We start from the raw sequence: 23,220 nt of genomic DNA on the forward strand, positions 1-23,220 counted from the left end.
GATAAAAATGGCAGAATGAAAGAATTATGAGTGGGACTAGAGAATAGGAAAGACACGAACCAACGCCCAAAATGAGAAAGAAGGACATATAAAGAAAAAGACAAATACAAGTGAAAAAAATAGACTAATGGATTAACATCCCTGTTGTGTGACATTTTCTTGTATGACAGCTGAAGATGTTGAACCCTATGGTGCATTTTTGCAAATAGTCTATGAAGTGGGATGTAAGTTTTACCAGTAATTGTCTATAGATACAAAAAGGAGCCAACCTCTTTTTTTTCTCCTTTTAGTGTGATGTTCCTTGTTCTATCTTCGAACTCTCAAAGGTAGCCTTTACACAGATGTTCAGTTAAACTAATTCTACCAGTGTCATATGTCTACCAATCTCATTACTTCCCTTGTATGTACTTCTAGAGCAAAGAGCTCATTACAGTAAGAATGATGGTAAATTTTACTGAGGCAAACAAAGATTTCTGAACACGAGCAGTGTGTGAAACGCTTATGCACTAGCTGATAGCATAACTCTGGTCAAAGAAATTTGGTCACTTAAATATTATAATTGAATTTAGCCCCTAAAGTAGCCGTTCTTAACCTGGAATCTGAAGAAAGACCTGTCGGTGGGGCTCCCAGGGAATTTGTGAACCACTGAAATTATATACATAATTTCATGTCTGTGTACTGTATACATTTATTTTTCTTACTTTTTTTTTGAGATGGAGTCTCTGTTGCCCAGCCTGGAGTGCAGTGGCACCATCTCAGCTCACTGCAAGCTCCGCCTCCCGGGTTCACACCATTCTCCTGCCTCAGCCTCCCAAGTAGCTGGGACTACAGGTGCCCGCCACCATGCCTGGCTAATTTTTTGTGTTTTTAGTAGAGACGGGGTTTCACCTTGTTAGCCAGGATGGTCTCGATCTCCTGACCTCGTGATCCGCCTGCCTTGGCCTCCCAAAGTGCTGGAATTACAGGTGTGAGCCACCGCGCCTGGCCCTGTTTTTTCTTTTTTTTTTTTTTTTTGAGACAGAGTTTTGCTCTTTTTGCCCAGGCTAGAGTGCAATGGCACGATCTAGGCTTACTGCAACCTCCGCCTCCCAAGTTCAAGCTATTCTCCTGCCTCAGCCTCCCGAGTAACTGGGATTACAGGCACCTGCCATCACGCCCGGCTAAATTTCTTTTGTATGTAGTGGAGGCGAGGTTTCACCATGTTGGTCAGGCTGATCTTGAATGCCCGACCTCAGGTGATCCAGCCGCCTTGGCCTCCCAAAGTGCTGGGATTACAGGCGTGAGCCACCGCTCCCAGCTCATGTGTACATTTATCTAGGGGAGAGGTTTGTAGCTTTCATTTGCCTTGCTTTCTCTGCATTTTGCCATCCCATTTCTTTTTATCTTCTGCACATTCCAGAATGATCTTGATTGAGGATCTTTCTATGAAAACTAGAAGTATTCCCAAGAATGCTTTAATTTTGTTAAATATCAGGGCGTAGGTTATAATATTGTATCAGTCTGGGATGGACAGGGTTAGGCTTTGGAGTAGAAAGACCCTAGCCTCAATCCTGCACTTACTCTGCCACTTACTGTTCTGAACCTTGAGAAAATGACTTAATCTCTCAGAGATTCAGTTTACACTGAAACTCAGTTTTACACATCTGAAAAAAGAGGACTATTAATATCTGCAACAGAGTTAAGAACTAACAAATATGAAATATATAAAGCACCTATGTTATCTACTTTACTGGATACATAAGTGTTCAGTGAATGGGAACCATTTAAAAGCTTACAAAAAGCAGGAACAGTAATTGAAGATATCAATCTGTAGAGTAACCACTATGTTTATTCATTATTTGTTACTCTAATACATGCATAAGAATGTATATGTGCATTCATGCATGTATACATATTGGCCATAATTACCTTTTGTCTGTTGTGTATAATACAGATTCTTGTTCTTCTGTGTCATCACCCACATGTAATATTGTCAGAATTTTTATTTTTTGTCAGTTTATTGGTTTTAAAACTCTTGTGTTCACTTTGCATTCCTTGCAGGTTGAGGATGTTTTGTTTTCTGGTCTTATTCTCATTCTTCCTTCTTTTTCCTGTTGGTCTTGTTCTTTTCTTTTTGATTTGTAGGGTATATTAGGATGGTGCAAAAGTAATTGAGGTTTTTGCATCATTGAAATTTGTCATTTGATACTGGAATACCCTCTTAAACCTTCTTAAATGTGGTTATGTTATACATCATTTTAATGGGCAGTTCTCACTTTTTTTGCTAATGACTTATTACTTGCTGTTTATATTTATTTTAGACTATGGAAATGATATTAGACAAAAAGCAACTTCAAGGGATTTTCTTATTTGAGTTCAAAATGGGTCATAAAGCAGCAGAGACAACTCGAAACATGAACAGCGCATTTGGCCCAGGAACTACTAACGAACATACAGGGCAGCTGTGATTCAAGAAGTTTTGCAAAGGAGACTAGAGCCTTGAATATGAGGAACACCGTGGCCGGCCATTGGAAGTTGACAACAACTAATTGAGAGCAATTGTCGAAGCTGATCCTCTTACAACTACACAGGAAGTTGCCTAAGAACTCAACGTCGACCAGTCTGTGGTCATTTGGCATTTGAAGCAAATTGGAAAGGTGAGAAAGCTCAATAAGTGGGTGCCTCATGAGCTGAGCAGAAATTTTTAAAATCGTCATTTTGAAGTGTCGTCATCTGTGCAACAACAACAAACCATTTCTCAGTCAGATTGTGACGTGCAACAGAAGTGGATTTTATGTGACAACCGGTGATGACCAGCTCAGTGATTGGACTGAGAAGCTGCAAAGCACTTCCCAAAGCCAAACTTGCACCAAAAAAAGGTCACGGTCACTGTTTGGTGCTCTGCTGCCAGTCTCATCCACTACAACTTTCTGAATCCCAGCGAAACCATTACAGCAGAGAAGTATGCTCAGCAAATTGATGAGGTGCACCGAAAACTGCAACACTTGCTGCTGGCATAGGTCCACAGAAAGGGCCCAGTTCTTTTTTTTTTTCCGAGACATAGTCTCACTCTCACCCAGGCTGGAGTGCAGTGGTTCAATTTCGGCTCACTGCAACCTCTGCCTCCCAGGTTCAAACAATTCTACCTCGCCCTCCCGAGTACCTCAGATTGCAGGCGCCTGCCACCACGCCTGGCTAATTTTTGTATTTTTAGTAGAAACAGGGTTTCACCATGTTGGTCAAGCCAGTCTCAAACTCCTGACCTCAAGTAATCCACCCGCCTCAGCCTCCCAAAGTGCTGAGATAACAGGCGTGATTCACTGCGCCTAGCAGGTCCCAATTCTTCTCCATGATAATGCCCAACTGCATGTTGCACAACCAGTGCTTCAGAAGTTAAGGGAATTGGTCTATGAAATGTTGCCTCATCTGCCAGATTCACCTGACTTCTTGCCAACCAACTACCACTTCTTGAAGCATCTTGACAACTTTTTGCAGGTGAAATGCTTCCACACCAGCAGGATGCAGAAAAATGCTTTCCAAGAGTTTGTTGAATCCAGAAGCATGGATGTTTACGCTGCAGGAATAAACAAACTTATTTCTCGTTGGCAAAAATGCGTTGATTGTAATGGTTCCTATTTTGATTAATAAAGATGTGTTTGAGCCTAGTTATAATGATTTAAAATTAATGGTCCAAAAATGCAATTACTTTTGCACCACGAACAACACACACACACCCCCCTATACATTCTGGATTTGAATTCCATGTTGATTATGTGCATTTGGAATATTTCTTTTCCATCTGTGGATTGTTCTATCACTTATTTTCTTTAATAAATGGGTTTCTGAACCTCTGTTGTATTGACGTTTTGGGTCAGATTATTCTTTGCTGTGTAGGCTGTTCTATGCCTTGTAGGATGTTCAGCAACATCCCTGGCCTCTATTGGCCAGGTGCCAGTAGTACCCCTCCAGTCATGACCATCAGCAATGTTTCCAGACATTGCCTAGTTTCTCCTGGGGGGCGCAATTGCCCTAAGTTGAGAACCACTGGTTATAGTGACTTTGTCGTGCAGTTATCCTGCTAACATTTTTTTGTTTTTATTATATGCCAGACAAGCCTTAAGTGTTTCATATGAACTAATCCTAACTCATTTACTCATCACAACAACATATGATGTAGATATTATTGTCCCTATTTTAAAGAGGAGAAATCTTATGTCCTCTAATATGCAGAAAATGTTAACTTTACCAAGCTATAACTTACATATAAAATGCACCTATTTGAAGTGTACAGCTGTAGGGTTTTGTTAAAGGTATACTCAGACTTCTCTAGAGTTTCGTATCATTTATCATATAGTGCTTTTTGTATCTTCTAGCATAACGGGTCTGAGATTCCTGAATGTGTGTCATTCAGACCTTTTCATTGCTCAGTGGTATTCCTTTGTGTGGATATACCAGAAATTTTTTATCCATTTACCTAGTGATGGATTTTTCAGTGCTATACAGTTTTTGGTCATCATAAAGTTGCCATGACTAGATGTATAGAAGTCTTTCTGTGGATATATGTTTTCATTTCTCTTGGATTATAAGGTAAGTGTATGTTTGACTCTGGGAGAAGTGGCCAACAATTTACAAAGTGGTGGTACCATTTTGCGTACCCAGCAGCAATGCATGAGAGTCCAGTTACTCCACCTCCTCATCAACATATTTTAGCCACTCTAGTGGAAATGTGGTATCTCATTGTAGTTAAATCTGCAGTTCTCTGAAAACTAATGATGTTGAGCACTTTTTCATGTACTTATTGGTCATTTGTACATCTTTTGTCAAGTAACTATTCAACTCTTGCCCATTTTCAAATTGTTCTTTTTCTGTTTTTGAGTTGGAAGAGTTATTTGAATATCCTACATATAAGTCCTTTCTCAGATGTTTGTTTTATGAGTATTTCCTCCCAGTCAGCTGCTTGCCTTTTCATCTTAGTGGTATATTTCAAACAGCAGAAATTTTAAGTTCTGATGAAGTCTAGTTTCTCATTTTGTTTTATGGTTTATGCTTTCTGTGTACTTCCTGAGAAATCTTTGCCTAACCCAGAGGCACAAAGATTCTTATTTTACTATGTTTTCTTCTAGAAGTTTTAAAGTTTTGGCTCTTACATTTAGGTCTGTGAGCCATTTCAAATAAGTTTTGATGTATATGTGAGGTAAGAATCAAGTTTGATTTTTTTTTCATATGTATATCCAATTGTAACCCCCATTATTAAAAAGACATTTCCTGTACTCATTTGTTGAAAATCAGTTTACTGTGTGTATGCGAGTCTATTTCATGAGAGTGTTCTGTTCCATTGGTCAATATGTTTATGTAATACCACACTGCTTTGATTACTATAGCTATATAGTAAGTCTTGAAATCGGGTGGTTTATTTCCTCCAGTTTCTACATTTTCAAAATTGTTTTGGCTCTTCTAGGATTTCATTTCATTAATTTGTTTAAAAAAGAACCCTGGTGGAATTTTTATGGGACTTTTCATTCAATCTATAGAACAATTGGGAAGAATTGACAATATTGAATCTTTATAAATGGTATATCTCTTCATTTATTTAGATCTTCAATGTTTCTCGGCTCTTGGCAGCATTTTGTAGCTTACAGGGTATAGGCTTTGCAAATATTTTGCTTTATCCTTAAGTATTTTGTGGTTTTTTTTAAAAAAAATGTAATTTTAAAAAATTCCTCCAGTATTGATAATATGTAAAGATAGACTTGATTCTTGTTTATTCCCCTTGCTGGACTCATTAGTTATGAGTGTTTTTGTGTGTTTTATAAGATTTTCTATATAACAGTCTCTGAGTAAAGACAGTTTCATGTTTTTTTCCAATCTTTATGATTTTTATTCTTTTCCTTTATGGCACTGGTTAAGAACTCTAATACTGTTGCTATAAGTGGTGAAATCAGTTTATTGATCTTTTTTTCCCACCAGCCCATGTAGAGAAAGTTTACCAATTGGATAGATGTTTTTACCCCGTTCTTTGATTTTTCTCTACTTATTTTCAATTTGATTGATTTTTACCTTTTATTACTTACCTCTGCCTAGTTAGTTTTGGTTTAATTTTTTCTATTTTTAGCTTTAAGATAGAAGCCCATATCATTGCTTTTAGACTTTCGTCTCAAATATAAGCATTTAAATCTATAAATTCATCTCTAAGTTCTGGTTTAGCTGCATTTATATTTTTATGTTTTCATTGTCATTCAATTCAAAATATTTTCTAATTTTTTTTTAACTTTGGACTATTTGGAAGTATATTAATTAGCAAATATTTCAATATTCTCCACATTTTTAAGTTTCAGTTTAATTTGGTTACAGTCCAAGAATATACCCTGTATGATTTTAATCATTTCAAATTTATTGAAACTTTTGGTCTAGTTTGTTCTTGCTTTGTGTATTTTGAGGTTTTGTTAGTAGATCCCTACACCTGTAGGACTTTTATGCCTTCTTGATCAATTATCCTCATTATAGTTGTGGCATACTTCCCTTTATCCTTGGTAATATTCCTTGTTCTGAAGCCTATTTTGCCTGATATTAATGTAGAGTTTCAGCTTTCTTATGATTTGTGTTTGCAAAGTAGGTATCTTGTTATTCCTTTTAACCTTTTTGTCATTGTAGTGATAATTTGTACACAACATATAGTTGGGCCTTGCTTTTTAATCCAGTCTGATACTCGACCTTTTAAGTAGAATGTTAGGCCATTTATATTTAATATAGTTATAAAATGGTTGGGTTAAATCTACCAATTTTTTTATGTTTACTGTAGAGCTTATAAGATGTATCTGTAACTTACCACAGTCTACCATTAACCCTTTTCTTAGGAAAAAAAAAAAAAAAAAAGGTGCAGCTCACTGCCAGCACTCATTTAATTTTACATAAACATGCTTTTTGAGGATGAAGCAAATCTGATTTCCAATGTGAAAATAAAATATAAAAACTGTTCTTGGAGTTATTTCTAAATAGAACTAACATCAGAATTGTATGAATCATTAGAATCATCTATTTCAGAAAAATTGGATTTATCAAATTTTTGGCCAACAACTGTTCAAGAACAATGTTAACATCACTCATAGGAATGCTGTGTATTCTAGGATTTGACATTTTCAGTGATTGAGAATTACTATATTTTATAAATGGAAATACCACTACTAAAAACAGAATGCTATAAATAGAATGATGTCTTTTGTTTCCAGAGTCAATATTACTAGAGCAATGCAACAATAATTATAAAAGTGAGATATTTTGTGGCAAAGGTATCTCACGGTAAACTGTAGCTACAAGTGCTGCCAGCAAGTATTCTTGGGGCAAATGGAAAAAGGGTTAAATGGAATTAAACTGTTTCACATAAAATGTAAGAAACAAGAGTATACTTTTCATGTCTCTTCTTGTTTTTACAATCTCACAAAACATCATTATTTTGCTTTAAAACAGTCAATTATTGGCCGAGCATGGTGGCTCATGCCTGTAATCCCAGCATTTTGGGAGGCCGAGGCAGGTGGATCACTTGAGGTCAGGAGTTCGAGACCAACCTGGCCAACAGGGTGAAACCCCGTCTCTACTAAAAATATAAAAATTAGCCAGGCATGGTGGCACCTGGCTGTAATCCCAGCTACTGGGGAGGCTGTGGCAGGAGAATTGCTTGAACTTGGGAGGTGGAGATTGCAGTGAGCCAAGATCATGTCATTGCACTCCAGACTGGGCAAAGAAGTGAGACTCTGTCTCAAAAAAAAAAAAAAAGAAAAGAAAAAAGTCAATTATCAACCAGGTACAATTTCTCATGCCTGTAATCCCAGCACTTTGGGAGGCCGAGGCAGGAGGATCACTTGAGGCTAGGAGTTTGAGACCAGCCTGGGCAATATAGCAAGACCCTATCTTTCAAAAATTTTTTAAATAAAACTGAGAAAATAGTATTTTCTATTCTCTTGCTAATATTTGTTCAGTATTTACTTTGTGCTGGGTATTCTAAGTACTTTGCATGATTTAAAACATTTAATCTTGTAAGCAAACACATGATGTAGGTACTACTATCTATTTTACAGTTAAGCAAAGTGAGAGACTGGTAATTAACCCAAATTTAGTCAACTAGCTGGAATATGAACCCAGCCAGTCTGGTACCAGAGCCTGAGTTTTTAACCACTTTGCTATACTACCTTCCTAAATTGGCCATGGCCTCCGGTATAGTTTCAAGCAGAACATATAAAAGTAGGCGTTTTTTTTTTTTTTTTTTAAGAGACAGGATCTCCCTTTTTCACCTAGGCTAGAGTGCAGTGGCGTGATGGTAGCTCACTCTTGCCTCAAATTCCTGGACTGAAGGGATCCTCCCACTTCAGCCTCCTGAGTAGCTGGGACTACAGGCATGTACCACCCCACCTGGCTAATTTTAAAACTTTTTTTTTATTACATGGGGTCTCACTGTGTTGCCCAGGTTGGTCAAACTCCTGGCCTCAAGTGATCCTCCCTCCTTGGCATCCGAGAGTGCTGGGAATATAGGTATGAGCCACCATGCTGAACTGGACTGGCATACTTATCTTGATCTCGACTTTAAGATGCTTCCAGAATCTAAGTATGTTTGCTACAGGTTTTTGGTAGCTGCCCTTTATTAGATTAAGGCTGTTTTCTTCCTAGCTTGAGTTTTTGTCGTTGTTCAGTATTGAATTTTGTGAAATGCTTTTCTGTGTTGAAATAATGATGTTCTGCTTTGTTCTGTTCCTGTAATCTATTCCATGACTAGATTTTCTGATGTTGAGCCATCCTTGGATTTTCAGAATAAACCTTAGCCAGTCATCATTTATGTTACTTTTTTTTATTTTCCATTGGTCAGCTGTGATGTTAGGATGGGTTTGCTCAATAGTTCAGGAAATTAAAATTATGAAGATGAGACAGATTTATGAATAGTACTGATTTTAATTTCAAATAATAGATGAATGGCTTATTAGCTGGCTTAAAATGAAGATGGCCTATGTAAGATATATCACTAATTTTATTTGAGAAGTCTTCTTAAAGCACCTATTTTTGAATAGATAACACAATCACATTTCATAATTCAAATTGTATACAAGAATGTATACAGTGATACCCCTCTTCCATTCCTATCTCGACATCTCCAGAAACCAGTATTACCAGTTTTTTTGTCCTGGAGATTTTGCGTATATAAGCAAATATATTTATTTTCTTTGTCCCTCTTTAAAAAAAAAAAAAACATGAATTGCAGTATACATGCTATTCTGCATCCTGCAGTTTTTCTTGATCTTGAGGAATGTATGAGACAAGGTTCAGTCAGAGAAGTGGAGCTACTATGTGTGTTAAGACATATAGCATTTATCAAATGAATTGGCCTTTACTCAATTGTAGGAGTTGCTGAAGAAATGAAGGTCCAGAAGGGAGAGGTGGAGAATGAGAGGAGTCACTAACCAGGCTTTCTGAAAGATTAGTGTGGTGAACAAGTCAGAGCTTGTTAGGGAAATCTGGGAAACAGGCACATCCAGCTGCTGAGGTGAGATTGCAGAAAGGATGATTTGGGAAACTCTTGCCTCTGTTTAGTTAACTGGATTTGATAGCCTGGGGCTGCTGATAGTCTAATGGAGTATGCTTTCAGGAAGAGCAGGATGTGAAATGGAGGAGAGTGGGGACAACCTAAAACTTTCCACATACCTTTGTGAATGTCCATCACTATCCCAATCCTGAAATCTTCATTGAGTCACCTGTTGCATTGCTCCTGCCTTCTAAAATCTTGTGCAAATTCCTTTTGGCCAAATCTTACTCAGAGCCATACAAGGAAGGGGATTCTGGAAAACAGTTCCAAGCTTAACTTTACTAACCCAGCACAGTTCAGCACCAAGAGCATGCCGTATTGATATGTAAGGGCAGCTTTATCCCCCTGCCCTTTTTTTTATTGTGGTAAAATACACATAACATAAAACTTACCGTCTTAGCGATTTTTAAGTGTACAATTCAGTGGTTTTAAATACATTCATCATATTGTGCAACTGTTACCATCCATCTCCAGAATTCTTTTCATCTTGTAAAACAAATTCTGTGCCCATTAACAATAATTCCCCATTATAAGTGGAATCGCAGCATTTGTCTTTTTGTGACTGGCTTATTTCACTTAGCATAATGTCCTCAAGGGTCACCCATGTTGTAGTGTTTTGCAGAATATCTTTCCTTTCTAAGTTTGAGTACGATTCCATTGTATGAATATACCACATTTTGCCTATCCACTCACGTGGATGGACACTTAGCTTGCTTCCACATATTACCAATTACAAATAATGCTGCCATAAACATGGGTGCACAAATATCTCTCTGAGACCCTGATTTCAATTTTGGGGTATATATCTGGAAGGAGAATTGCTGAATCATAAGGTAATTCTATTTTTAATTTTTTGAGGAATTGCCATACTGTTTTCCCCAGTGGCTGTTGCAATTTTACATTCCCACCAGCATGGTGGGGATATGGATTACTCCACATCCTTGCCAACACTTATTTCTGTTTTTTTGATAGTAGCCATACTAGTGGTTGTGAGGTAGCATCTCTCATAGTTTTGATTTGCATTTCTGAAATGAACAGTGATGTTGAGCGTCTTTTCATTGCTTTTTGGCCATTTGCTTATCTTTGGAGAAATGTGCATTCAAGACCTTTGCCCATTTTTAGTCAAGTTTTTTTTTAATTGTTGAATTCTCTATTCTGGATATTGTTCCCTTATCAGATATATTATAAATATTTTCTGCCATTCTGTTGCATTTTTTACTCTATTGTGATTTTTAGATTTTATAAAATCCAGTATGTTTCTTTTTTGTTTCATTGTCTGTGCCTTTGGCGTCATAGCCAATAAGTTATTGCCAAATCCAGTGTCGTCACACATGTAGGCAATTATCCATTTCAGGTTTTGTTTTTTTTTTGTTTGTTTGTTTTTGTTTTTTTTGAGATGGAGTCTTGCTCTGTCACCCAGGCTGGAGTGCAGTAGCGCAATCTTGGCTCACTGCAACCTCCGCCTCCCAGGTTCAAGCAATTCTCCTGGCTCAGCCTCCCGAGTAGCTGGGATTACAGGTGTCTGCCACCATGCCTGGCTAATTTTTTTGTATTTTTAGGAGAGACGGGGTTTCACTGTGTTAGCCAGGATGGTATTGATCTCCTGTCCTCGTGATCCACCTGCCTCAGCCTCCCAAAGTGCTGGGATTACAAGCGTGAGCCACCACACCTGGCCTTTTTGTTTGTTTTTTTTTTAAGAGATGCGGTCTCACCCTGTCACCCAGGCTGGAGTATAGTGGTGCAATTATAGCTCACTGTAATTTGAACTCCTGGACTAAAGTGATCCTCTTGCCTCAGCCTCCAAAATAGCTGGGACTGTATTTGGGACTACAGGCGTTTGCCACTATACCCAATTAATTGTTTTTGTTGTTGTTTTGTTTGTTTTGTTTTGTTTGCTCTTTGTAGAGCCAGGATCTTGTATTGCCCAGCATTGCCTTGAACTCCTGGCCTCAAGCAATTCTTCCACGTCAGCCTCCCAAAGCACTGGAATTACAGGCATGAATCATGGTGCCTGTCTCATTTTAACTTTATTTTCGTATAGGGTATTAGGTAAGGATCCAGCTTCATTTTTTACCTGTGGATATCCAGTTTTCCCAGTGCCATTTGTTGAAAATTCTGCCTTTTCCTCATTGAATGGTATTAGATAAAAATTATTTGACCATATAGGCAAGAGTGTATTTCTGGGCTTTCTATTGTGTATATGCAGTGTGATTTAAATTGTCTCCTGTTGGTACCCACTTAGGCTGTATTCAATAGTTGCTATTATCAGAGTCCTGCAGTAAATACTCGTTTACATAGATCATTTCATGTAATGTATAAGTGTAACTATAAGAGAAATTTCTGAAAGTGGAATTGTTAAAGGGTAAGTTTAACATATTGCAGTTTTTACATATTTTGTCTATTTTTCCTTTAAACTGTACCAGTATACACTTCCACACACAATGTATGAGAGTACCCATTTCCCCAAGCTCTTCAACATCATGTTTTCAAACATTGTTTAAAACCTTTTGGTTGTATGATATAGTACTGTAAGAAACACACTCACCCGTCCAAACCCAAAGAATGGACTTAGAGGCACGAAGAACAGCGAAAGTGAGACTTTAATAACGATCTTGCAAGGTCGGGTGTCTGAGCAGGTACATCCAGGGAAGTCACAACAGGTAATTTATCTCCTAGCACACAAGTCCCTCCACCAGTTCTGCATTGGTTGAGTACTATGGGGTTACGATCTTCCAAGGCGTTGCCTAAGTTTCATGATCCCCCTTATAAGGTTATACCCTGTCTCTTTCCCTGCTTAAGTTTCGATTTCCTGATAACGAAACTTTCTTTCCTTTTATGGGCTGAACCCTCCTCTACATTCTGTTTGCTTATCGTGACCTAGGTGCATTAGCCAGGCGTTTTGTCACATTTGCAGGCTAGCTGCCAATACTTAGATTTATCATGCCTTGAAAATTGACCATTTAAAATGTTTTCTTACTGTACAAATACAAAAAAATTACATAAAATGAATTAGTTATTGTAGGGAGATCAACAGTTGTTACCTCCACCAGGTCAAGAAATAGACCTTTGCCAGTCTTTCCATAAGTCCTTCATGTACTCTGTTCTAGTCACAATTCCCTCTTCTCTAAAAGTAACTGCCTAGCCAGGCATGGTAGCTCATGTCTGTAATCCCAGAACTTTGGGAGGCCAAAGAGGGAGGATCACTTGAGCCCAGAAGTTCAAGACTAGCCTGGGCAACACAGTGGGACCCCATCTCTACAAAAAATAAAAAAAATTAACTGGGTGTGGTGGCATATGCCTGTAGTACCAGCCACCCGAGACAGGAGGATGGCTCGAGCCCAGAAGGTCCAGGCTGCAGTAAGCAGTGATGGTGCCACTGCACTCCAGCCTGGGTGGCAGAGTGAGACTCTGTCTCAAAAAGTAACTGCCTTCTTGACTTTTATGGGAATCACTTCCTTCATGCTTTTGATCACCCTACTGTGTAGCTCCTAAACTCTATAGTTTCTTGTTTCTTTTAACCTACATGTAATCCTGTTCTTTCACCCCACTCTCCCACCTACCATACAACTTGTTGAGGAAATCGAATTGTTTGATAGAATTCTCTGCACTCTGGATTTTGCTGCTGTTAGATCTTGTTATGGTTTGGCTGTGTCCCCACTAAAATCTCATCTTAAATTCCCACGTGTTGTGGGAGGGACCTGGTGGGAGATAATTGAATCATGGGGATAGGTCTTTCTCGTGCTGTTCTCCTGATAGTGAGTCTCATGAGATACAATGGTTTTATAAGGGGGAGTTTCCCTATATGAGCTCTCTTCCCTTGCCGCTACCATGTAAGAAGTGCCTTTCGCTTTCCGCCATGATTGTGAGGCCTCCCCAGCCATGTGGAGTTCTAAGTCCATTAAACCTCTTTCTTTTGTAAATTGCCCGGTGTCAGATATGTCCTTATCAACATCCTGAAAACGGACTAATACAGATCTACAGGCTTGACTAGGTCCAGTTGGAATATTTTTGGTAAACTTATTTCATAGGTGGTAATGTGTTCTGTGAAAACACATATATATATAGCCAAGACAATGGGAAAATTAAAAAAAGAACAACACATGTATATTGTCTCTGTGGTGATAGCAACCATTACTGCTAAATCCTTAGCTCCATTAATTTATTATGGACTGGAAAATGGTGACATTCCTAATCATTTCTTAATTTATTGGCTGGAATATTTCTGCAAAGAGAAGCTAGTCATTTACTAGTGCAATTTATATAAGAAAGGCAGAATAGACCCTTGATTTTTGTCCCATTATTTACCAGTTCTCAAAATGCAAATGTTTCCTGTTATCCTCAAAAGGTGATCAATTACTGTTTCTTAATGTGGACTTAAACAAATCTGAAATACCGATGTCAATTTCACTTACTGCTCTTACTGCTCTGAATGTTCTATCTTTGGCCAGTTGGATCCCTTCAAATTGTCTCCTGAATCCTGTTGGTGTGTTCCTGGTAAGTAGTCTTTGATAGCTTCATTGGTAAAACAAGATCTAGCACAAAAGCTTATCTCATATATTTTCTGTCATTGCAGACTGGAATCAGCCATTTTACCAAGAAAGTTGGGTTTCTTTTACTGGCAAATAGTACTTCAAGAGCACAGTCTTATGTGAGGTATGTCATGGCTTCTGGATTTGTCATCGTTTTTAGGCCTTTTTAGTTGCTAGGGCGAAAAAATTTTGTACACTTAAATATATAGATAATGCATAGGGATATTGATTGTATAAATATGACAGGAACACTTAATGTATTATATGAATACAGTTGACCCTTGAGCAACATGGATTTGAACTGCACAGATCCACTTATACGTGGATTTTTTTTCAATAAATATATTGGAAAATTTTTTGGAGATTCACAATGATTAAAAAAAGAAAAACTTGGCCGGGTGTGGTGGCTCATGCCTGTAATCCCAGCACTTTGCGGGGCCGAGGCAGGCAGATCACGAGGTCAGGAGATCGAGACCATCCTGGCTAACATGGTGAAACCCCATCTCTACTAAAAATACAAAAAAATTAGGTGTGGTGGCACACGCCTGTGGTCCCAGCTACTTGGGAGGCTGAGGCAGGAGAAGGGCGTGAACCCAGGAGGTGGAGCTTGCAGTGAGCCGAGATAACGCCACTGCACTCCAGCCTGGGCAACAGAGCAAAACTCCGTCTCAAAAAAAAAAAAAAACTTGCAGACTGTGTAGTCTAGAAATATTGAAAAAATTAAGTTTAGTACGTCATAATGCATCAAATGTGGATATTAGTCCATTGTATCATTACTGCCATAAGATATACACAAATCTATCATAAAAAGCTAATGTATTAAAATTTATACACACACAGATCATACATGATGCCATTTGCAGTTGAGAGAAATGTAAACAAAGATGCAGTAATAAATCATAACTGCCTAAAGTTAGCTGTAGTACATACTGTGCTACTGTAACAGTTTTGTAACTACCTCTTATCTTTATTGGTGTGAGCTCAAGTGTTGTGAGTATCTGCTTAAAATGTAATGCTAATCATCTCCGTGTGAGCAGTGTGTCCCAGTAAATTGCATATCATAGTAAAAAGTTATGCCTTGTGGTTCTCTAGTATTTTTTTTATCATGTTTGGTATAATACTGTAAACTTTGAGTAACACATTGCAAAGTACCACTAGTGATGCTGGAAGGGTTCTCAAGAAGCAGGAAAAAGTCATGACATTATAAGAAAATGGTGAATTGCTTGATGTGTACTGCAGATTGAGCTCTGCAACTGTAGTTGCCCACCATTTCAGACATATACTTCATTTTGTGACATAAACATATGGTATCAGTAAATACATAATTAATATTTTCTGTACCTAACTTTATTGTAAGAATACAGTATATAATACAGTATAAGAATACAGTAAAAAATATGTTAGTTATCAGTAAGGATTCTGGTCGGCAGTAGGCTGTTAATAGTTAAGTTTGCAGAGAGTCAAAAGTAATATTAACAAATGGATTTTTGACTGCACAGGGGCTGGCACCCCTATACCTAGAGTTGTCTAAGAGTCAACTATAAAATTTATATATCATCTAAATATGTGACTTAACATATTTTGTTATAAATAGGTATTATGTACAAATAGACCAAGCATACAAATTATAAAGTATATAAAAATAGCCTTTTTAAAGATGAAGTACTTTATGACTTTATACTGACTTCTAACTCAAGTCTAAGACCTCATGATTTTTTACTCAACCTGTTTTATATCTTCACCTTCTTTCCCCAACACTGAGAATCCTAGTCCCTTCTAAAGAACCACAATCTTGGATTTCTCCATTCCCCATCCTTCTTACAGTTCTCTTCCACAAAATTCTATAAATATTCAGCTTCATTATTTTCCATAATTTAAAGGACAAGAATTTTTGTAGCTAAATTATTTATTTGTGTGCTGTGAGACATACTAACTTAAAATCATAGAAGTTTTAAAGCTGTAAAGGGTGTAGGAAATAATCGCTTTGGGTTTTCCCAACTTGGAAGAGCAGTGCCACTTAGAATAGCCTGAGGGATCTTAGCAAGCTGGAGTGAAGGCAGAGAGATCAGCTGTAATGTTTTACATCCATGCATATAGGTTTTCATTTTTTCATTCAGGAAACATTTATTGAGGCCCTCGTGTATTCTAGGTGCTGATGACACTTTCATCCACAAAGGATGCAGATCACTCAGTATGTGTGGAAGGAAATTTTTATTTATTTTTGAAATGGATGTTGAATTTTCCACATCTCATATTTTATGGTAGAATGTGGCAGTATTGTGAGATTCAGGTAGTACTTTACAAAGAGGGACAAGTGATGCTTAGAGAATAGAAGCTTGAGATGGTTTTTTATTTTTATTTTTCCTGGAGGACTATGCTGAGATGAATAACCTCTGTGATCTTGTGGCTGTATGGTTGATGCTGCTTCTGTGGCTAGATCTAGGTCAGGCTTACCTGGACAGGACTCAAATACCATGTCATTTTTGTTGTATGTACACATCTTTTAAAGACTGGTGATCATCCTCATATATGCATCTGTACCAGCTCCCTCTCTTGACTATGTCTGTTAATACCCACATGTTACACAGTACTGGGAAGAATATTGGCTTTGGAGCCAGGAAAACTGGCTGCACTATTTATAGTATCTGAGACCTATCTTTGATATAGTAATAATATATACTTTAAAGATTAAATTATTTAAAGCATATTCCCAGCACTTGGGAGGCCAAGGCGGGCGGATCACTTGAGGGCAGAAGTTTGAGACCAGCCTAGTCAACATGGTGAAACCCCATCTCTACCAAAAAATGCAAAAAAAAATTAGCCAGGTGTGGTGGCACATGCCTGTAGTCCCAGCTACTTGGGAGGCTGAGGCACGAGAAATTGCTTGAACCCGGGAGGCAGAGATTGCAGTGAGCCTAGATAATGCCACTGCACTCCAGCCTGGGTGACAGAGTGAGACCTTGTCTCAAAAAAAAAAAAAAAAAAGCGCACATATAGCATATATAGGCACCATACAAAAGCTAGTTTTCTACTCATTGTCTTATGTTCCATATCTTTTTTTTTTTGTTGGAGACAGGGTGACTGCAACCTCCCAGGTTCAAGCGATTCTCCTGCCTCAGCCTCCCAAGTAGCTGAGACTACAGATGTGTGCCACCAGATCAAGCTAATTTTTGTATTTTTAGTAGAGATGGGGTTTCACCATGTTGGCCAGGCCAGTCTCAAACTCCTGGCCTTAGGTGATCTGCCGGCCTCGACCTCCCAAAGTGCTGGGATTACAGGTGTGAGCCACCATGTCTGGTGTATTTTCCATATCTGAAGAGATGTTAATTACTCCCACTTCCTCTTCCCTCTAACTAGGATTTTCTTTGTCGAGTTTCTCATATACCTTTCTTTTCTGTTTGCATGGGTACCATCTAATCCATTTCACCCTAATCCTTAATCTCATGAATGAACTGTTGTCATATATTGCAGTAGTAGAGATGAGTGTTTGTTCTGTCTCTTTTTATTCACATTTAAGAATTCTGGCCCCACACAGTGGCTCATGCCTGTAATTCCAACACTTTGGGAGGCCAAGGTGGAAGAGTTGCTTGAAGCCAGGACTTCAAGGCCAGCCTGGCCAACATAGTGAGACCCTGTCTCTACAAAAAATAAGAATAAAATTAGCTGGTCATGGTAGCACACACCTGTAATCCAGCTACTGAAGAGGCTGAGGCAGGAGGATCACGTTTACCCAGGAGTAGGAGACTGCAGTGAGCAATGATCACACCACTGCTCTCCAGGCCAGGTGACAGAGCAAGACCCTGTTTTGGGGGTTGGGGGGAGGAAGTACTTCTAACATAAGAGGTAAAAGACTAATATAATGGACATCTGTGCACATAATAGCTAAGAAATAAAACATTTCCAGTAAAAGTGAAGCCCCCATGCTTACCTTCCTGATGGCATCTCTCTCTCCCATTTCCTTCCCCCTCCTGCAAGTTTCACAATCCTGAATTATTTTAGATTAAGCTATCATTTCAAAATTAATACATGTCTCTGGCTGGGCGTGGTGGCTCACACCTGTAATCCCAGTACTTTGGGAGGCCGAGGCAGGCAGGTTGCTTGAGGCCGGGAGTTTGAGACCTGCCTGGCCAACATGGCGAAACCCCATCTCTACTAAAAATATAAAAATTAGCCAGGCGTCATGGTGCGTGCCTGTAATCCCAGCTACTTGGGAGGCTGAGGCCCAAGAGTCACTTGAACCCAGGAGGCAGAGGGTGCAGTGAGCCGAGATCGCGCCACTGCACTCCATCCTGGGTGACAGAGCAAGACTGTCTCAAAAACAAACAAAAAAAAGTAATACATGTCTCTGTCCTGAGGTCATAAAGCTATTCCATATTCTAAAAGTTTTAAGTTTCACATTTTATGTTTGGGTCTTCATCTGGATTTACTTTTTGTGTTTTTTTCCCTCACATGTATAACAAATAGTCTTAGCACTACTTATTGAGCAGTCTATCCTCTGACATAATGTACTAACTTGACATATATCAATTTTTTCCAGGTTCTCTGTGATATTTTTATAAATATTCCTATTTTTGAAAAAATCTGTTTTCTCTCATTTTTGAATGCAGTACTCCATCTATAACTGCTAGGTCAAGTTTATTGTGTTTGAATACTCTACCTTCTTAGTGATTTTGTGTGTGTATATACTTGATACAACAGTAACTGAAAGAGATGTGTTATAATTTCTCAGTACAGTGACTGATGTGGTTTTTATTCTTGTTCTATTTTTTTGCCATATATTTTCAAGACTGTGCTATTAGTGTGTAAAAAGTAGAACTTTCATATGTTTCAGGTTAATTGATCTTAGATGCCATGCCTCTCAAGATATGTTTTTGTCTTATGTCTGATATTCAGGGAGCTGTACCAAGTTATTTTGGGTCAGAATTCTCCTGGGATATCTTTTTTCTTTGCCTTTTTAAACTTGTTTATTATAAAAACAATGTTACCATATGCAAAACTAGAAGAGTGTAATGAATTCCCGTGTGTCCATCATCTATCTTTAACAGGTATGAATTTGGCATTCTCATTCATTCTCCCTCCCAATTTATTTCTTCTGGGGGGTATTTTAAAGCAAATTCAAAACATCATATAATTTCTTCTATAGGTATTACTAACTTTCAACTTTACCTTATGTTCTAAGTGTGGCTCCTGTTAACAGATTATAGGCAGATTGTGTGGTTAACATTGACTTTCTAGGCTTTTTTAATACGTTCTCATATTCTTTTAATTGATTGTCTATTTCATTTATTGTGGGCTTATTTCTACAATTAATACATGTAGTATTGTAGAAATTGTAGAAATGTAATACAAGTTTATATTCATTCCACATATTCCTTTTGTTCCCCTGTGTTATCTTTTTGGTTTAAGAGTTCTTCCCCCACGCCACTTACTCAGTTTTGCTTATCTATTTTGTTAGAATTCATATGCTTTTGTCTATTTTTTTCAATTATTATACTAGCTTTAGCAGCCATCCAGTCTGTCTGTCTTTCTCTCTTTCTCTTTCTCTCTCTCTTTCTTTTCCTCTCCTTTCCTTTTTTTTTTTTTTTTTTTTTTTTGAGACAGGGTCTCACTCTGTCACCCAGGCTGGAGTGCAGTGGCACAATCATGGCTCACTGCAGCCTCAACCTCCTGGGCTCAGGTGATCCTCCCACTTCATCTTCCCTCGTAGTGAGGACTACAGTCGGGCACCACCATGCCCAGCTAATTTTTCATTTTTTTTGGTTTGTTTTGTTTTTCATAGAGATGGGGGTTTGACATGTTGCCCAGGCTGGTCTCAAACTCCTGAGCTTAAGTAATTTGCCTACCTTGGCCTCCCAAAGTGCTGGAATTACAGTCATGAGCCTCCACACCCAGTGTAAAAATTTTTGTTGGGCTAGGATCTCAGTATGTTACCCAGGCTGATCTCAAATTCCTGGGCTTAAGCAGTTTATCCACCTCGGCTTCCCAAAGTGCTGGAACTACATGCATGAGCCCCTACACCCGGCCTACAAATTTTTGTTGAGATGGAGTCTCACTGTGTTACCTAGGCTGGTCTCAAACTGCTGACCTCAAGCGATACTCCCATCTCAGCCTCCCAAAGCGCTGGGATTACAGACTAAAGCCACCACACCTGGCCTTCTTTTTTTAATTTTTAGAGATGGGGTATGTCTTTGTCACCCAGGTTGAAGTGCAGTGGCCTCCTGAGTAGCTGGGACTATAGGCATGCACCACCATGCCTGGCTAATTTTTTATTTTTATTTTATTTTTTAGAGATGGGGTCTCTCTATGTTGCCCTGTCTGGTCTTAAACTCCTGGCTTCAAGCAGTTCTCCCTCCTTGGCTTCCCAAAGCAGTAGGATTACAGGCGTGAGCCACCACACCTGACCACATGCATGATTAGTCTAAAAAACATTATTTTTACCCTCCTCATGAACAATGCAAAGACCTTAGAATGCTCTAACCTTGAACAACAATTTGAACAATATACTGGACTATATATTGGCCCCATCCTGTTTTTCTCTTAGAAATCAGGCATCTCTGTATCAGAGATGTTGTATCATACAACAAATTAGACATTTATTGTATGTTTTATACAATAAATATTTAGATTTGCTCACCATTCCCTTTTGTATCTCAGCCCTTACATCTTGGTTAATTTCATTTGAAATTTGTATTCAAAAGTTTAATGGGTTTAAACTTTTGAGTTTGCACAAAGGGCTTTTGGTGGTAAATTATGGGATCTTTTTGTCTGAAAATGACTCTATTTTGTCCTTATTCTTTAAAAAGTGCTTTGATACAGAATTCTAAGTTGAGATTTGTTTTCTCTTGGCATGTTTAAGATACCATTGTTCTGTCTTCTGTCTCTCATTGAAATAATCTAATACCTAGTCCTTTGTAGGCAATACAATCTTCTTTCTAGTTTTTAAAGAAAAGTTTTTACAGAAATATAACATGCATACAGAAAAGCACAAAAATTATATGCTTGGTACATTTCCAATAGTAAAAGCACTCAGGTAATCATACCTTGATAAATAAATAAATAAAGCATTATCAGAACCCCAGATCTACTTCTTTTAGGCCTTCCCGGTATTTACCACCCAAAGTTAATCAGTGTTTTATCTTATTCCATGGTAGATTAGTTTTTCCTTATTTTACACTCTTACATAAATGGAATGTTAAGATGAACATTTAACAACTGGCTTTTTTCTGCTCAGCACTACATGAGATTCATCTGCAATAGTTTATTCATTCTCATTGCTATCGAGCATCCCATTATTGGAATATACTACTATTCCATGTGGTACTATCACCATGAGGCGTGGTGGCCTGACCTCAAATGACTTTTTTTTTTTTTTTTTTTCCGAGAGGGAGTTTTGTTCTTGTTACCCAGGCTGGAGTGCAATGGCGTGATCTCGGCTCACCGCAACCTCTGCCTCCCAGATTCAAGCAATTCTCCTGCCTCAGCCTGCTGAGTAGCTGGGATTATAGGTATGCACCACCACGCCTGGCTAATTTTGTATTTTTAGTAGTGACGGAGTTTCTCCATGTTGGTCAGGCTGATCTTGAACTCCTGACCTCAGGTGATCCACCTGCCTCGGCCTCCCAAAGTGTTGGGATTACAGGCATGAGCCGCCACCACGCTTGGCATTTTTTTTTTTTTTTTTTTTTTTTTTGAGATGGAGTCTTGCTCTGTCATGCAGGCTAGAGTGCAGTGGCACGATCCTGGCTCACTGCAACCTCCTCCTCCCGAGTTCAAGGCATTCTCCTGCCTTAGCTGCCCGAGTAGCTGGGATAACGTGCACACCACCATGCCCGGCTAGTTTTTTTGTATTTTTAGTAGAGACGGGGTTTGAAATGTTGGCCAGGCTGGTCTCAAACTCCTGACTTCAGGTGATCCCGCCCACCTCAGCCTCCCAAAGTGCTGGGATTACAGGTGTGAGCCACTGTGTCAGGCCTCAGATGACTTTTAACAGTAAAGTGTTATCCCATCACTTTCGGAGGCCTAGGCTGGCGGATTGCTTGAGCCCAGGAGTTTGAGACCTGCTTGGGCAACATGGCGAGAACTCATCTCTACAAAAAATTTAAAAATTAGCCAGGTGTGGTGGCATGCCTCTGTAGTCCCAGGTACTCAGGAGGCTGAAGCAGAAGGATTGCTTGAGCCCAGGAGGTCAAGTCTGCAGTGAGCTATGTTTGTACCTGTGCACTCCAGCCTGGGCAACAGAGCAAGACCCTGTCTCAAAAAAATAAAAATAAAAGTCATTTGAGTTGTTTCCAGTTTTTGACTATTACAAATTGTGCTATTTGTCTTTTGGTGGCATTTGTGCTCATTTCTCGTGTATATACCTAGATATGAAATTGCTGGTAATAAGAAACTGCCAAATAGTTTTCAAAAGTGGTTGTGTCATTTTATGCTCCTACTAGAAATGTATGAGAGTTCTGTTTACTCCATAAAAACTCATCAACTATGCTGCTCTCAATCTTATTAGCTTTAACCATTTTGCTCGATGGGTAATGGTATCTCATTGTGGTTTTAATTTAAATTTCTCTGATGACTAATGTGCTTGTTGGCCATTCATATATCTTCATTTGTGCAAATCTCTCATTTTTAAAATTGGGTTATTTGTCTTCTTGAATTGAGCTATAAGAGTTTTTTTTTAAAAATATATTCTGGAGGCCGGGCGCGGTGGCTCACGCCTGTAATCCCAGCACTTTGGGAGGCCGAGGCGGGTGGATCACGAGGTCAGGAGATCGAGACCATCCTGGCTAACGCGGTGAAACCCCGTCTCTACTAAAAATACAAAAAATTAGCTGGGCGTAGTGGTGGGCGCCTGTAGTCCCAGCTACTGGGGAGGCTGAGGCAGGAGAATGGCGTGAACCCGGGAAGCGGAGCTTGCAGTGAGCCGAGATTGTGCCACTGCACTCCAGCCTGGGTTACAGAGCGAGACTCCATCTCAAAAAAAAAAAAAAAAATATATATATATATATATATATATATATATTTTCTGGATATGAGTTTATTGTTAGATATATGTTTATTTAATGGTGTTTTTTAAAGAAAAAAATTTAATTTTGATTAATTCCAGTTTATCAGTTTTTTAGATCTTATTAGATCTAGTTATAGTTCATGTCT

General features: G+C 38.6%; 1 long non-coding RNA gene across 2 annotated transcripts in view; it reads left to right on the forward strand.

The window, feature by feature from the left end:
- The window catches only part of LOC103888952 (uncharacterized), a 74,852-nt gene continuing 51,632 nt past the window's right edge, over positions 1 to 23,220 (forward strand). For both annotated transcript variants that reach the window (XR_010139502.1, XR_010139503.1), the window contains exons 1-3: positions 1 to 224; positions 2,301 to 14,038; positions 14,118 to 14,197. This is a non-coding gene — a long non-coding RNA (uncharacterized LOC103888952). The remainder of the gene's footprint in view (positions 225 to 2,300; positions 14,039 to 14,117; positions 14,198 to 23,220) is intronic.

This window comes from Pongo abelii, chromosome 23 (assembly GCF_028885655.2).
Source record: "Pongo abelii isolate AG06213 chromosome 23, NHGRI_mPonAbe1-v2.0_pri, whole genome shotgun sequence".
In the NCBI taxonomy this organism is placed as follows: Eukaryota; Metazoa; Chordata; class Mammalia; order Primates; family Hominidae; genus Pongo; species Pongo abelii.